The sequence below is a fragment of the Chiloscyllium plagiosum genome, unplaced genomic scaffold (genome assembly GCF_037043375.1).
Source record: "Chiloscyllium plagiosum isolate Xiang-an unplaced genomic scaffold, Cpla_swu_hap1 HiC_scaffold_42, whole genome shotgun sequence".
Taxonomy (NCBI): Eukaryota; Metazoa; Chordata; class Chondrichthyes; order Orectolobiformes; family Hemiscylliidae; genus Chiloscyllium; species Chiloscyllium plagiosum.
The window spans coordinates 3,365,118-3,380,501 of NW_028270180.1; positions in this window are offsets into that span (position 1 = coordinate 3,365,118).

Consider the following 15,384-nt stretch of genomic DNA (forward strand, 5'->3'; position numbering starts at 1 on the left):
CACTGCTCCACACACCCCCCCCTCACACTGCACCCCCCCACACTGCTCCACACACCCCCCCTCACACTGCACCCCCCCACACTGCTCCACACCCCCCCCTCATACTGCACACCCCCACACTGCTCCACACCCCCCCCTCACACTGCACCCCCCCACACTGCTCCACACCCCCCTCACACTGCACCCCCCCACACTGCTCCACACACCTCCCCTCACACTGCACCCCCCCACACTGCTCCACACACCCCCCCCTCACACTGCACCCCCCCACACTGCTCCACACACCTCCCCCTCACACTGCACCCCCCCACACTGCTCCACACCCCCCCCTCACACTGCACCCCCCCACACTGCTCCACACACCCCCCCTCACACTGCACCCCCCCACACTGCTCCACACCCCCCCCCTCACACTGCACCCCCCCACACTGCTCCACACCCCCCCCCTCACACTGCACCCCCCCACCTGCTCCACACCCCCCCCTCACACTGCACCCCCCCCACACTGCTCCACACCCCCCCCCCTCACACTGCACCCCCCCACACTGCTCCACACACCCCCCCTCACACTGCACCCCCCCACACTGCTCCACACACCCCCCCCTCACACTGCACCCCCTCACACTGCTCCACACCCCCCCCTCACACACCACCCCCCCACACTGCTCCACACCCCCCCTCACACTGCACCCCCCCACACTGCTCCACACCCCCCCCCACACACCACCCCCCCACACTGCTCCACACCCCCCCCTCACACTGCACCCCCCCACACTGCTCCACACCCCCCCCTCACACTGCACCCCACTCATACTGCACCCCCCTCATACTGCACCCCCCACACTGCTCCACACCCCCCCCTCACACTGCACCCCCCCACACTGCTCCACACCCCCCCTCACACTGCACCCCCCCCACACTGCTCCACCCCCCCCCCACACACCACCCCCCCACACTGCTCCACACCCCCCCCCTCACACTGCACCCCCCCACACTGCTCCACACCCCCCCCTCACACACCACCCCCCCACACTGCTCCACACCCCCCCTCACACACCACCCCCCCACACTGCTCCACACCCCCCCCTCACACACCACCCCCCCACACTGCTCCACACCCCCCCCTCACACTGCACCCCCCCACACTGCTCCACACCCCCCCCCACACACCACCCCCCCACACTGCTCCACACCCCCCCCCTCACACTGCACCCCCCCACACTGCTCCACACCCCCCCCTCACACTGCACCCCCCCACACTGCTCCACACCCCCCCCTCACACTGCACCCCACTCATACTGCACCCCCCTCATACTGCACCCCCCACACTGCTCCACACCCCCCCCTCACACTGCACCCCCCCACACTGCTCCACACCCCCCCTCACACTGCACCCCCCCACACTGCTCCACACCCCCCCCTCACACTGCACCCCCCCACACTGCTCCACACCCCCCCCTCACACACCACCCCCCCACACTGCTCCACACCCCCCCTCACACTGCACCCCCCCACACTGCTCCACACCCCCCCCTCACACTGCACCCCCCCACACTGCTCCACACCCCCCCCTCACACACCACCCCCCACACTGCTCCACACCCCCCCTCACACTGCACCCCCCCACACTGCTCCACACACCCCCCCTCACACTGCACCCCCCCACACTGCTCCACACACCCCCCCTCACACTGCACCCCCCCACACTGCTCCACACCCCCCCCTCACACTGCACCCCCCCACACTGCTCCACACCCCCCCTCACACTGCACCCCCCCACACTGCTCCACACACCCCCCCCTCACACTGCACCCCCCTCATACTGCATCCCCATCCCCCTCAACACCGCATCACCCACCTCCCACACTGCACCCCTCCACACTGCACCCCCCTCACACTATACCCCTGCCCCCTCACACTGCTCCATCCCCCCACTGCCCCACCCTCACACTGCACCCCGCTCACACTGCCCCCTCATACTGCACCCCTCACACTGCCCCACCCTCACACTACCCCCTCATACTGCACCCCTCACACTGCCCCACCCTCACACTGCCCCACCCTCACACTACCCCCTCATACTGCACCCCTCACACTACCCCCTCATACTGCACCCCTCACACTGCCCCACCCTCACACTACCCCCTCATACTGCACCCCTCACACTGCCCCACCCTCACACTACCCCCTCATACTGCACCCCTCACACTGCTCCCTCATACTGCACCCCTCACACTGCCCCACCCTCACACTACCCCCTCATACTGCACCCCTCACACTGCCCCACCCTCACACTACCCCCTCATACTGCACCCCTCACACTACCCCCTCATACTGCACCCCTCACACTGCTCCCTCATACTGCACCCCTCACACTGCCCCACCCTCACACTACCCCCTCATACTGCACCCCTCACACTGCCCCACCCTCACACTACCCCCTCATACTGCACCCCCTCACACTGCTCCCTCATACTGCACCCCCTCACACTGCCCCACCCTCACACTGCACCCCCTCACACTGCTCCCTCATACTGCACCCCCTCACACTGCCCCCTCACACTGCACCCCCTCACACTGCCCCACCCTCACAATGCACCCCCTCACACTGCCCCACCCTCACACTGCCCCACCCTCACACTGCCCCCTCACACTGCACCCCCTCACACTGCCCCACCCCCATACTGCACCCCCTCACACTGCCCCACCCTCACACTACCCCCTCATACTGCACCCCGCTCACACTGCTCCCTCACACTGCCCCACCCTCACACTGCCCCACCCTCATACTGCACCCCCTCACACTGCTCCCTCATACTGCACCCCTCACACTGCCCCACCCTCACACTGCCCCACCCTCACACTGCACCCCCTCACACTGCTCCCTCATACTGCACCCCTCACACTGCCCCACCCTCACACTGCACCCCGCTCACACTGCTCCACCCCCTCACACTGCACCCCCTCACACTGCCCCCTCATACTGCACCCCCTCACACTGCACCACCCTCACACTGCACCCCCTCACACTGCTCCACCCCCTCACACTGCCCCACCCTCACACTGCACCCCCTCACACTGCCCCACCCTCACACTACCCCCTCACACTGCACCCCCTGACACTGCTCCACCCCCTCACACTGCCCCACCCCCACACTGCACCCCCTCACACTGCCCCCTCATACTGCACCCCTCACACTGCCCCACCCTCACACTGCACCCCCTCACACTGCCACCTCATACTGCACCCCTCACACTGCCCCACCCTCACACTGCACCCCCTCACACTGCCCCCTCATACTGCACCCCTCACACTGCCCCACCCTCACACTGCACCCCCTCACACTGCCACCTCATACTGCACCCCTCACACTGCCCCACCCTCACACTGCACCCCACTCACACTGCCCCCTCATACTGCACCCCGCTCACACTGCCCCCTCATACTGCACCCCTCACACTGCCCCACCCTCACACTGCACCCCCTCACACTGCTCCACCCCCTCACACTGCCCCACCCTCACACTGCACCCCCTCACACTGCCCCACCCTCACACTGCCCCACCCTCACACTGCCCCACCCCCACACTGCACCCCCTCAGACTGCTCCCTCATACTGCACCCCCTCACACTGCCCCCTCACACTGCACCCCCTCACACTGCCCCACCCTCACAATGCACCCCCTCACACTGCCCCACCCTCACACTGCCCCACCCTCACACTGCCCCCTCACACTGCACCCCCTCACACTGCCCCACCCTCACACTACCCCCTCATACTGCACCCCGCTCACACTGCTCCCTCACACTGCCCCACCCTCACACTGCCCCACCCTCACACTGCACCCCCTCACACTGCTCCCTCATACTGCACCCCTCACACTGCCCCACCCTCACACTGCCCCACCCTCACACTGCACCCCCTCACACTGCTCCCTCATACTGCACCCCTCACACTGCCCCACCCTCACACTGCACCCCGCTCACACTGCTCCACCCCCTCACACTGCACCCCCTCACACTGCCCCCTCTTACTGCACCCCCTCACACTGCACCACCCTCACACTGCACCCCCTCACACTGCTCCACCCCCTCACACTGCCCCACCCTCACACTGCACCCCCTCACACTGCCCCACCCTCACACTACCCCCTCACACTGCACCCCCTCACACTGCTCCACCCCCTCACACTGCCCCACCCCCACACCGCACCCCCTCACACTGCTCCACCCCCTCACACTGCCCCACCCTCACACTGCACCCCCTCACACTGCTCCCTCATACTGCACCCCTCACACTGCCCCACCCTCACACTGCACCCCCTCACACTGCCCCCTCATACTGCACCCCTCACACTGCCCCACCCTCACACTGCACCCCCTCACACTGCCACCTCATACTGCACCCCTCACACTGCCCCACCCTCACACTGCACCCCCTCACACTGCCACCTCATACTGCACCCCTCACACTGCCCCACCCTCACACTGCACCCCCTCACACTGCCACCTCATACTGCACCCCTCACACTGCCCCACCCTCACACTGCACCCCACTCACACTGCCCCCTCATACTGCACCCCGCTCACACTGCCCCCTCATACTGCACCCCTCACACTGCCCCACCCTCACACTACCCCCTCACACTGCACCCCACTCACACTGCCCCACCCTCACACTGCACCCCTCACACTGTCCCCTCATACTGCACCCCGCTCACACTGCCCCCCATACTGCACCCCTCACACTGCCCCACCCCCACACTGCACCCCGCTCACACTGCCCCCTCATACTGCACCCCCCTCAGACTGCATCCCCATCCCCCTCAACACCGCATCACCACCCCCCACACTGCACCCCGCTCACACTGCACCCCCCCCCCACTGCCCACCCGACACTGCACCCCGCTCACGTTGCCCCCTCATACTGCACCCCTCACACTGCCCCACCCTCACACTGCCCCACCCTCACACTGCCCCCTCATACTGCACCCCTCACACTGCTCCCCCTCACACTGCCCCACCCCTCTCACTGCCCCACCCTCACACTGCCCCACCCTCACACTGCACCCCGCTCACACTGCCCCCTCAAACTGCACCCCCTCACACTGCCCCACCCTCACACTGCTCCCCCTCACACTGCTCCACCCCCTCACACTGCCCCATCCCCTCACACTGCCCCACCCCCTCACACTGCCCCATCCCCTCACACTGCCCCACCCCCTCACACTACCCCACCCTCACACTGCACCCCCTCACACTGCCCCACCCCCTCACACTGCCCCATCCCCTCACACTGCCCCACCCCCTCACACTGCTCCACCCCCCTCACACTGCCCCACCTCTCTCACACCAGCCCCCTCACATTGCCCCAACCCCCTCACACTGCCCCACCCCTCACACTGCCCCACCCCCTCATACAACCCCAACCCCCCACACTGCCCCACCTCCCACATTCCCCCACCCTTCACACTGCAACCCCCTCACACTGCCCCACCCCCTCACACTGCCCCACACCTCACTTTGCCCCACCCCCTCACACTGCCCCACCCCTCATACTGCCCCACCACCCTCACACTTCACCCCCTCACACTGCCCCACCCCTCACAGTGCCCCACCCACCCTCACACTGCCCCACCCCCCTCACACTGCCCCATCTCTCTCACACCAGCCCCCTCACATTGCCCCAACCCCCTCACACTGCCCCACCCCTCACACTGCCCCACCCCCTCACACTGCTCCACCCCCTCACACTGCCCCACCTCTTTCACACCAGCCCCCTCACATTGCCCCAACCCCCTCACACTGCCCCACCCCTCACACTGCCCCACCCCCTCATACAACCCCAACCCCCCACACTGCCCCACCCCCCACATTGCCCCACCCCTCACTCTGCCCCACCACCCCACACTGCCCTACCCCCCTCATACGGCCCCACCATCCTCACACTGCACCCCCTCACACTGCCCCACCCCTTACACTGCCCCAATCCTCCTCACTGCCCCACCCCCATACTGCCCCCCCTCACACTGCCCCACCCCCTCACACCAGCCCCCTCACACTGCCCCAAACCCCTCACACTGCACCCATTTCCCTCTGCCCCACCCCCTCACACTACACCCCCCACACTGCCTCACCCCCTCACACTGTCCCACCCCTCACACTGCCCCACCCCCCACACTACCCCACCCCTCACACTGCCCAACCCCCTCACACTGCCCCACCCCCCTCACACCAGCCCCCTCACACTGCCTCACCCCCTCACACTGTCCCACCCCTCACACTGCCCCACCCCCACACTACCCCACCCCTCACACTGCTCCACCACCCCCACACTGCCCCACCCCGCACACTGCCCCACACCCCTCACACCAGCCCCCTCACACTGCCTCACCCCCTCACAGTGTCCCACCCCTCACACTGCCCCACCCCCCACACTACCCCACCCCTCACACTGCCCAACCCCCTCACACTGCCCCACCCCCTCACACCATCCCCCTCACACTGCCCCACCCCCCACACTGCGCCCCCCCCCCACACTTCCCCAACCCTCACTCTGCCCCACCCCCCTCACATAGCCCCACACTGTCTCTCCCCCCACATTGTCCCGCCCCTCACACTGCCCTCCCACACTTCCCCACCCCCTCACACTGCATCCCCCTCACACTGCCCTACCCTACATCACACTGCCTCACCCCCTTACACTGCCCCACTCCCTCACACCAGCCCCCTCACACTGCTCCACCCCCCCGACAGTGCCCCACCCCCTCACACTGCCCCACCCACCTACACTGCCCCACCCTTCACACTGCCCCACCCCCTTACACTACCTCACCCCCTCACACCAGCCCTCTCACACTGCCTCACCCCCTCACACCAACCCTCTCACACTGCCCCACCCCCTCACACCAGACCCCTCACACTGCCCCTCCCCTCACACTGCCCCACACCCCCCACACTGCCCCACCCCTCCACACTGCCCCACCCTCTCACACTGCCCCATCCCCCCAACACTGCACTGCACACATTCACACACACACCCTCACACTGCACCACACACACACACTCACACTGCACCACACACACAGAGACACCCACCCTCCCTCAAACTACACCACACACACATACACACACACATATGTACCCTCACAGACACACTCACCCACACCCTCACACTGCACCACACACACACACACACGGAGACACACACACACACACACTCACACACACAGAGACACCCACCCTCCCTCACATTGCACCACACACACACATACACACAGACACACACACCCTCACACCCACACACACACACTCACACAGACACATACACACCCACCCACACACACCCTCACACCCACACACACACATACTCACACACATACCCACACTGACACACACACACACTCTCTCTCATATACACAGACCACATACACCAACACCCACACCCTACACTCCATCTTCACCCACACCCCGCATCACCCCATCCTCACCCCACACGCCCAAACCACCCCCACCCTGCACCCCCACACACTCCAACCCTCACACTCCAAACCCTCCCACTCCCCCACCCTCACCCAACACTCCCACTCCTTCCCCTCCCCCATCCAACACACCCACCCCTCCCCCACCCTCATCCAACCCCCCCACCCCACCCTCACCCCACACACCCACCCCACCCCCTTCTTCACCCTCACCCAACACACCCACTCCTCCCCCCTCCCCCATCCTCACCAACACACTCACCCCTCCCCCACCCTCACCCAACAGCCCCCCGTCCCCACCCCCACCCAACACACCCACCCTTTCCCCTCCCCCACCCTCACCCCATACACCACCCTCCCCCTCCCCCCTCACCCCACACACCCACCTTTCCCCCACCCTCCCCCATCACACCCACTCTCACCCCATACACCAACCCCTCCCCCTCCTCCCCCACACACCCACTCCTTGCAGAGCCCAAGTGCACAATTACTTCCCAAGATCCACAGGAGCTTGTGGCGCTCTCATGCTGTCCCCAGAGTCACGTTTCCATCATAGGAGATTCCACAACAACAACTTACATTCACACGGTGCCTTTACATCGCAAAATGACCTGAGGTGCGACAGAGGGGCACAGGTCATTCAACAGTAACCCTGAGCCATATAAGGTATTGGGGAACAGGGTGTCAGAAAGCTTGATCAAATGGTAAGTTTTTAAGGAGGGTTTGGATGGAGGAGAGAGTTTAGGGAGGGATTTCCAGATCTTGAGTCTCAGCTGCTAAAGGCATAACAGCCAATAGATTAGATTAGATTAGATTACTTACAGTGTGGAAACAGGCCCTTCGGCCCAACAAGTCCACACCGACCCGCCGAAGCGTAACCCACCCATACCCCTACATTTACCCCTTCCCTAACACTACGGGCAATTTAGCATGGCCAATTCACCTGACCCGCACATCTTTGGACTGTGGGAGGAAACCGGAGCACCCAGAGGAAACCCACGCAGACACGGGGAGAATGTGCAAACTCCACACAGTCAGTCGACTGAGTCAGGAATTGAACCCGGGTCTCTGGCGCCGTGAGGCAGCAGTGCTAACCACTGTGGTGAATGTATTAACATCAGGGATGGGCAAGAGCTCAAAAGAAAGGAGCAGAGGTCTCTCAGATGGTGTGGGGCTCTCGGAGGGTCGAGGTAAAGGGAGTGGTTAAGTTGACTGGGGGCTCCATTCTGGCCTGGACACCAGGTTACATCAGAAACAGAAACAGCCAGAGAAACTCAACAGGTCTGGCAGCATCTGAGGACAGAGAAACAGAGTTGACATTTTGAGACCAGTGATCCTTTATCAGAACTGGAGGGGGAGTGGGTGGGGAGTGAAATTCGCTGGTTTTCCTGAGGTTGTGGCAATGGGACCTTTGCATCATTTGAGAAACAATGTGGGCCTCAGCTCAACATCTCACACAAAAGACGGTGTCTCTAACAGTGTAGCTATTGATGGACATCAGCCTAGATTTTGTGTTCAGGCCTCTGGGCTGTAGGATTTGAATCCATGACCTTCCACCTCAGAGGAGAGAGCATTACCCACTGAGCTGCAGCTGACTCTCGAAGCAGTGGGCTGAGTCCAAGACGATTTTACCCACCCTGGTCCGGATGGCATTGAGGAGAAATGTAGAAGCCTTCCCTGTAAAGCCGAACAAGCTCAGATCTGAGAAGCCCAGGCCACCTCAGGCAAATCCAGACTATCTCTGGTCTAAGCAGTGCTGCTGAGGACTTGGGCCTGTTCATTATTATTGAAATCACAAAAAAATCAAGACTCTTCTGTCTGTCATTCAATGGAAAGATCATTACCAGGTCCACCTGGAGTTGTGGACATTCTCAAGCACAAATCAATAAACGTTGTGCTCAGGTATATAATTAACTCGGAAATGTCATTAATTCCTGCTTTTTTTTCACTCAGTCTCCAAAATGGAATCTTTATCAGCTGCTCTCCTGCATCTGAAATACAGCAAATATGCAAATGCATGCTATAGACCGAAGTGGGTATTAATATTACATCAGAGTGGGGATACATTTACACTTAACTCTGAGGCTCCGGGGAGTCATGGAAATGCTAGGCTTGCAGGGCAACTCATTTTGTGAGATTTCAGCTCACAGAGTGTGGCACGAGATTGAACACGAGATCAATATTACAGCAAGAAATTTACTCAAACATCGAGGAGGCTGAATTCAATAGCGCCCACAGTTAGGCACAGGGACTTTGATGCACACTGACCCTGCATCCATTCAAGGGAAGGCACACTGAATACTGCTGCCTGCTGGCTGTAATTATAGTGACAGGCAGCTGCTGGGGAGGAATCTAAATTATACCTGAGGCTAGTACCACTTCAGGCACTGACACCATTTGAAGACAGAAAGCAACCCTTAAAGATTCTGGCTACACATCAAACTGCACAATGCTCTCAGTTCTTAGGGTTCATGACTTTGACCTTGTTGCAGGAGGTGGATCAGGCCAGATATAAATCACACAACACCAGGTTATAGTCCAACAGGTTTAATTGGAAGCACACTAGCTTTCGGAGCGACGCTCCTTCATCAGAACAAAGAAAATTTACAGCCCTGGAACAGGCCCTTCAGCCTCTAAGCCTCAGCCGATCGAAATGTACTGTCTAAACCTGTCAGTCAATTCCGAAGCATCTGTATCCCTCTGCTCCCCACCTACTCATGCATCTGTCCAGCTGCATCATAAATGAATCTACCGTGCCTGCCACTACCACCTCTGCTGGCAACGCGTTCCAAATGCCCACCACCCTCTGTGTGAAGTACTTGCCGCGTGTATCCCCCATAAACTTTCCACCTCTCATCTTGAAAGCATGACCTCTTGTTACTGAATCCTTCACCCTGGGAAAAAGCTTGTCTCTATCCATCCTGTCTGTACCCTTCATGATTTTGTAAACCTCAATCAGGTCCCCCCTAAATCTCCTTTTTTCTAATGAAAATAAACCTAACCTACTCAACCTCTCTTCATAGCTAGCACCTTCCATACCAGGCAACATCCTCGTAAACCTTCTCTGCACCCTCTCCAAAGCGTCCACATCCTTTTGGTAATGTGGCGCCCAGAACTGTACACAGTATTCTAAATGCGGCCGAACCAAAGTCTTGTACAAAAATTGTATTCTTACACAATTCCCACTGCCGCAGACATCAGACCCAGAGTGTACACACTGTCACATACAGACTCAGTGTGTACACACTGCCGCTGACATCATTCTCAGTGTGTGCACACTGCCGCTGACATCATTCTCAGTGTGTACACACTGTCGCTGACATCATTCTCAGTGTGTACACACTGCCGCTGACATCATTCTCAGTGTGTACACACTGTCGCTGACATCATTCTCAGTGTGTACACACTGCCGCAGGCATCATTCTCAGTGTGTACACACTGCTGCTGATATCATTCTCAGTGTGTACACACTGCCGCTGACATCATTCTCAGTGTGTACACACTGCCGCTGACAGACTCAGTGGGTACACACTGCCGCTGACATCATTCTCAGTGTGTACACACTGCCGCTGACATCATTCTCAGTGTGTACACACTGCTGCTGACAGACTCAGTGGGTACACACTGCCGCTGATATCATTCTCAGTGTGTACACACTGCCGCTGACATCATTCTCAGTGTGTACACACTGCCGCTGACAGACTCAGTGGGTACACACTGCCGCTGACATCATTCTCAGTGTGTACACACTGCCGCTGACACCATTCTCAGTGTGTACACACTGCCGCAGACACACTAAGTGTGTACACACTGCAGCTGACATCATTCTCAGAGTGGACACACTGCTGCTGACATCATTCTCAGTGTGTACACACTGCCACTGACATCATTCTCAGTGGGTACACACTGCTGCTGACAGACTCAGTGTGTACACACTGCCGCTGACATCATTCTCAGTGTGTACACACTGCCGCTGACATCATTCTCAGTGTGTACACACTGCCGCTGACATCATTCTCAGTGTGTACACACTGCCGCAGACACACTAACTGTGTACACACTGCAGCTGACATCATTCTCAGAGTGGACACACTGCCGCTGACATCATTCTCAGTGTGTACACACTGCTGCTGACATCATTCTCAGTGTGTACACACTGCCTGCAATTCAATGGAGCACCACAGGTGTGTACATTGCCAAATACTGTCTGATACATTTCTTTCTGTTGCTGTGAAACTAGGTCTTCCTCGATATGTGGATTGGGGCAACCTAAAGGATGCCAGCAGGAAATTATTTGGAAATTATTTGAATAGCAGTCACTGAGGCAGTTTTCAGCAGGATGGTCAAATCCTTGCAGTTACTGCAGTGCACCGAACACAGGTCATCACTGAACCCTCACTGCAGTTAATGCAATGTACCGAACACAGGTCATCACTGAACCCTCACTGCAGTTAATGCGATGTACCTAACACAGGTCACCACTGACCCCTCACTGCAGTTAATGCAATGTACCTAACACAGGTCATCACTGACCCCTCACTGCAGTTAATGCGATGTACCTAACACAGGTCATCACTGACCCCTCACTGCAGTTAATGCGATGTACCTAACACAGGTCATCACTGACCCCTCACTGCAGTTAATGCGATGTACCTAACACAGGTCATCACTGAACCCTCAATGCAGTTAATGCGATGTACCTCACACAGGTCATCACTGAACCCTCAGTGCAGTTAATGCGATGTACCTAACACAGATCATCACTGAACCCTCAATGCAGTTAATGCGATGTACCTAACACAGGTCATCACTGAACCCTCACTGCAGTTAATGCGATGTACCGAACACAGGTCATCACTGACCCCTCACTGCAGTTAATGTAATGTCCCTAACACAGGTCATCACTGAACCCTCAATGCAGTTAATGCTATGTACTTTTGACATGTCGTCACTGAACCCTCACTGCGTTTAATGCGATGGACCTAACACAGGTCATCACTGAACCCTCAATGCAGTTAATGCGATGTACTTTTGACATGTCGTCACTGAACCCTCACTGCGTTTAATGTGATGGACCTAACACAGGTCATCACTGAAGCCTCAATGCAGTTAATGTGATGTACCTAACACAGGTCATCACTGAACCCTCAATGCAGTTAATGTGATGTACCTAACACAGGTCATCACTGAACCCTCAATGCAGTTAATGTGATGTACCTAACACAGGTCATCACTGAACCCTCAATGCAGTTAATGCGATGTACCTCACACAGGTCATCACTGAACCCTCAGTGCAGTTAATGCGATGTACCTAACACAGATCATCACTGAACCCTCAATGCAGTTAATGCGATGTACTTTTGACATGTCGTCACTGAACCCTCACTGCGTTTAATGTGATGTACCTAACACAGGTCATCACTGAACCCTCAATGCAGTTAATGCGATGTACCTAACACAGGTCATCACTGAACCCTCAATGCAGTTAATGCGATGGACCTAACACAGATCATCACTGAACCCTCACTGCAGTTAATGTGATGTACCTAACACAGGTCATCACTGAACCCTCAATGCAGTTAATGCGATGTACCTAACACAGGTCATCACTGAACCCTCACTGCAGTTAATGCGATGGACCTAACACAGGTCATCACTGACCCCTCACTGCAGTTAATGCGATGTACCTAACACAGGTCATCACTGAACCCTCAATGCAGTTAATGCGATGGACCTAACACAGGTCATCACTGAACCCTCAATGCAGTTAATGTGATGTACCTAACACAGGTCATCACTGAACCCTCACTGCAGTTAATGTGATGTACCTAACACAGATCATCACTGAACCCTCAATGCAGTTAATGCGATGTACCTAACACAGGTCATCACTGAACCCTCAATGCAGTTAATGTGATGTACCTAACACAGATCATCACTGAACCCTCAATGCAGTTAATGTGATGTACCTAACACAGATCATCACTGAACCCTCAATGCAGTTAATGCGATGTACCTAACACAGGTCATCACTGAACCCTCAATGCAGTTAATGTGATGTACCTAACACAGATCATCACTGAACCCTCAATGCAGTTAATGCGATGTACCTAACACAGGTCATCACTGAACCCTCAATGCAGTTAATGCGATGTACCTAACACAGGTCATCACTGAACCCTCACTGCAGTTAATGTGATGTACCTAACACAGGTCATCACTGAACCCTCACTGCAGTTAATGTGATGTACCTAACACAGGTCATCACTGAACCCTCTCTGCAGTTAATGTGATGTACCTAACACAGGTCATCACTGAACCCTCACTGCAGTTAATGTGATGTACCTAACACAGATCATCACTGAACCCTCAATGCAGTTAATGCGATGTACCTAACACAGGTCATCACTGAACCCTCAATGCAGTTAATGCGATGTACCTAACACAGATCATCACTGAACCCTCACTGCAGTTAATGTGATGTACCTAACACAGGTCATCACTGAACCCTCACTGCCGTTAATGCGATGTACCTAACACAGGTCATCACTGAACCCTCAATGCAGTTAATGTGATGTACCTAACACAGGTCATCACTGAACCCTCACTGCAGTTAATGCGATGGACCTAACACAGGTCATCACTGACCCCTCACTGCAGTTAATGTGATGTACCTAACACAGGTCATCACTGAACCCTCAATGCAGTTAATGCGATGTACCTAACACAGGTCATCACTGAACCCTCAATGCAGTTGATTCGATGTACCTAACACAGATCATCACTGAACCCTCACTGCAGTTAATGCGATGGACCTAACACAGGTCATCACTGAACCCTCACTGCAGTTAATGCGATGGACCTAACACAGGTCATCACTGAACCCTCAATGCAGTTAATGCGATATACCTAACACAGGTCATCACTGAACCCTCAATGCAGATAATGTCATGTACCTAACACAGGTCATCACTGAAGCCTCACTGCAGTTAATGTCAAGTCCCTAACACAGGTCATCACAGAACCCTCACTGCAGTTAATGCGATGTACCTAACACAGGTCATCACTGAACCCTCAATGCAGTTAATGCGATGTACCTAACACAGGTCATCACTGAACCCTCACTGCAGTTAATGCGATGTACCTAACACAGGTCATCACTGAACCCTCAATGCAGTTAATGCGATGTACCTAACACAGGTCATCACTGAACCCTCACTGCAGTTAATGCGATGTACCTAACACAGGTCATCACTGAACCCTCACTGCAGTTAATGCGATGTACCTAACACAGGTCATCTCTGAACCCTCAGTGCAGTTAATGCGATGTACCTAACACAGGTCATCACTGAACCCTCACTGCAGTTAATGCGATGTACCTAACACAGGTCATCACTGAACCCTCACTGCAGTTAATGCGATGTACCTAACACAGGTCATCTCTGAACCCTCACTGCAGTTAATGCGATGTACCTAACACAGGTCATCACTGAACCCTCACTGCAGTTAATGCGATGTACCTAACACAGGTCGTCACTGAACCCTCACTGCAGTTAATGTCATGTCCCTAAAACAGATCATCACTGAACCCTCACTGCAGTTAATGCGATGTACCAAACACAGGTCATCACTGAACCCTCACTGCAGTTAATTCGATGTACCTAACACAGGTCGTCACTGAACCCTCACTGCAGTTAATGCGATGTACCTAACACAGGTCATCACTGAACCCTCACTGCAGTTAATGCGATGTACCTAACACAGGTCATCACTGAACCCTCACTGCAGTTAATGTGATGTCCCTAATACAGGTCATCACGGAACCCTCACTGCACTTAATGCGATGTACCTAACACAGGTCATCACTGAACCCTCACTGCAGTTAATGCGATGTACCTAACAC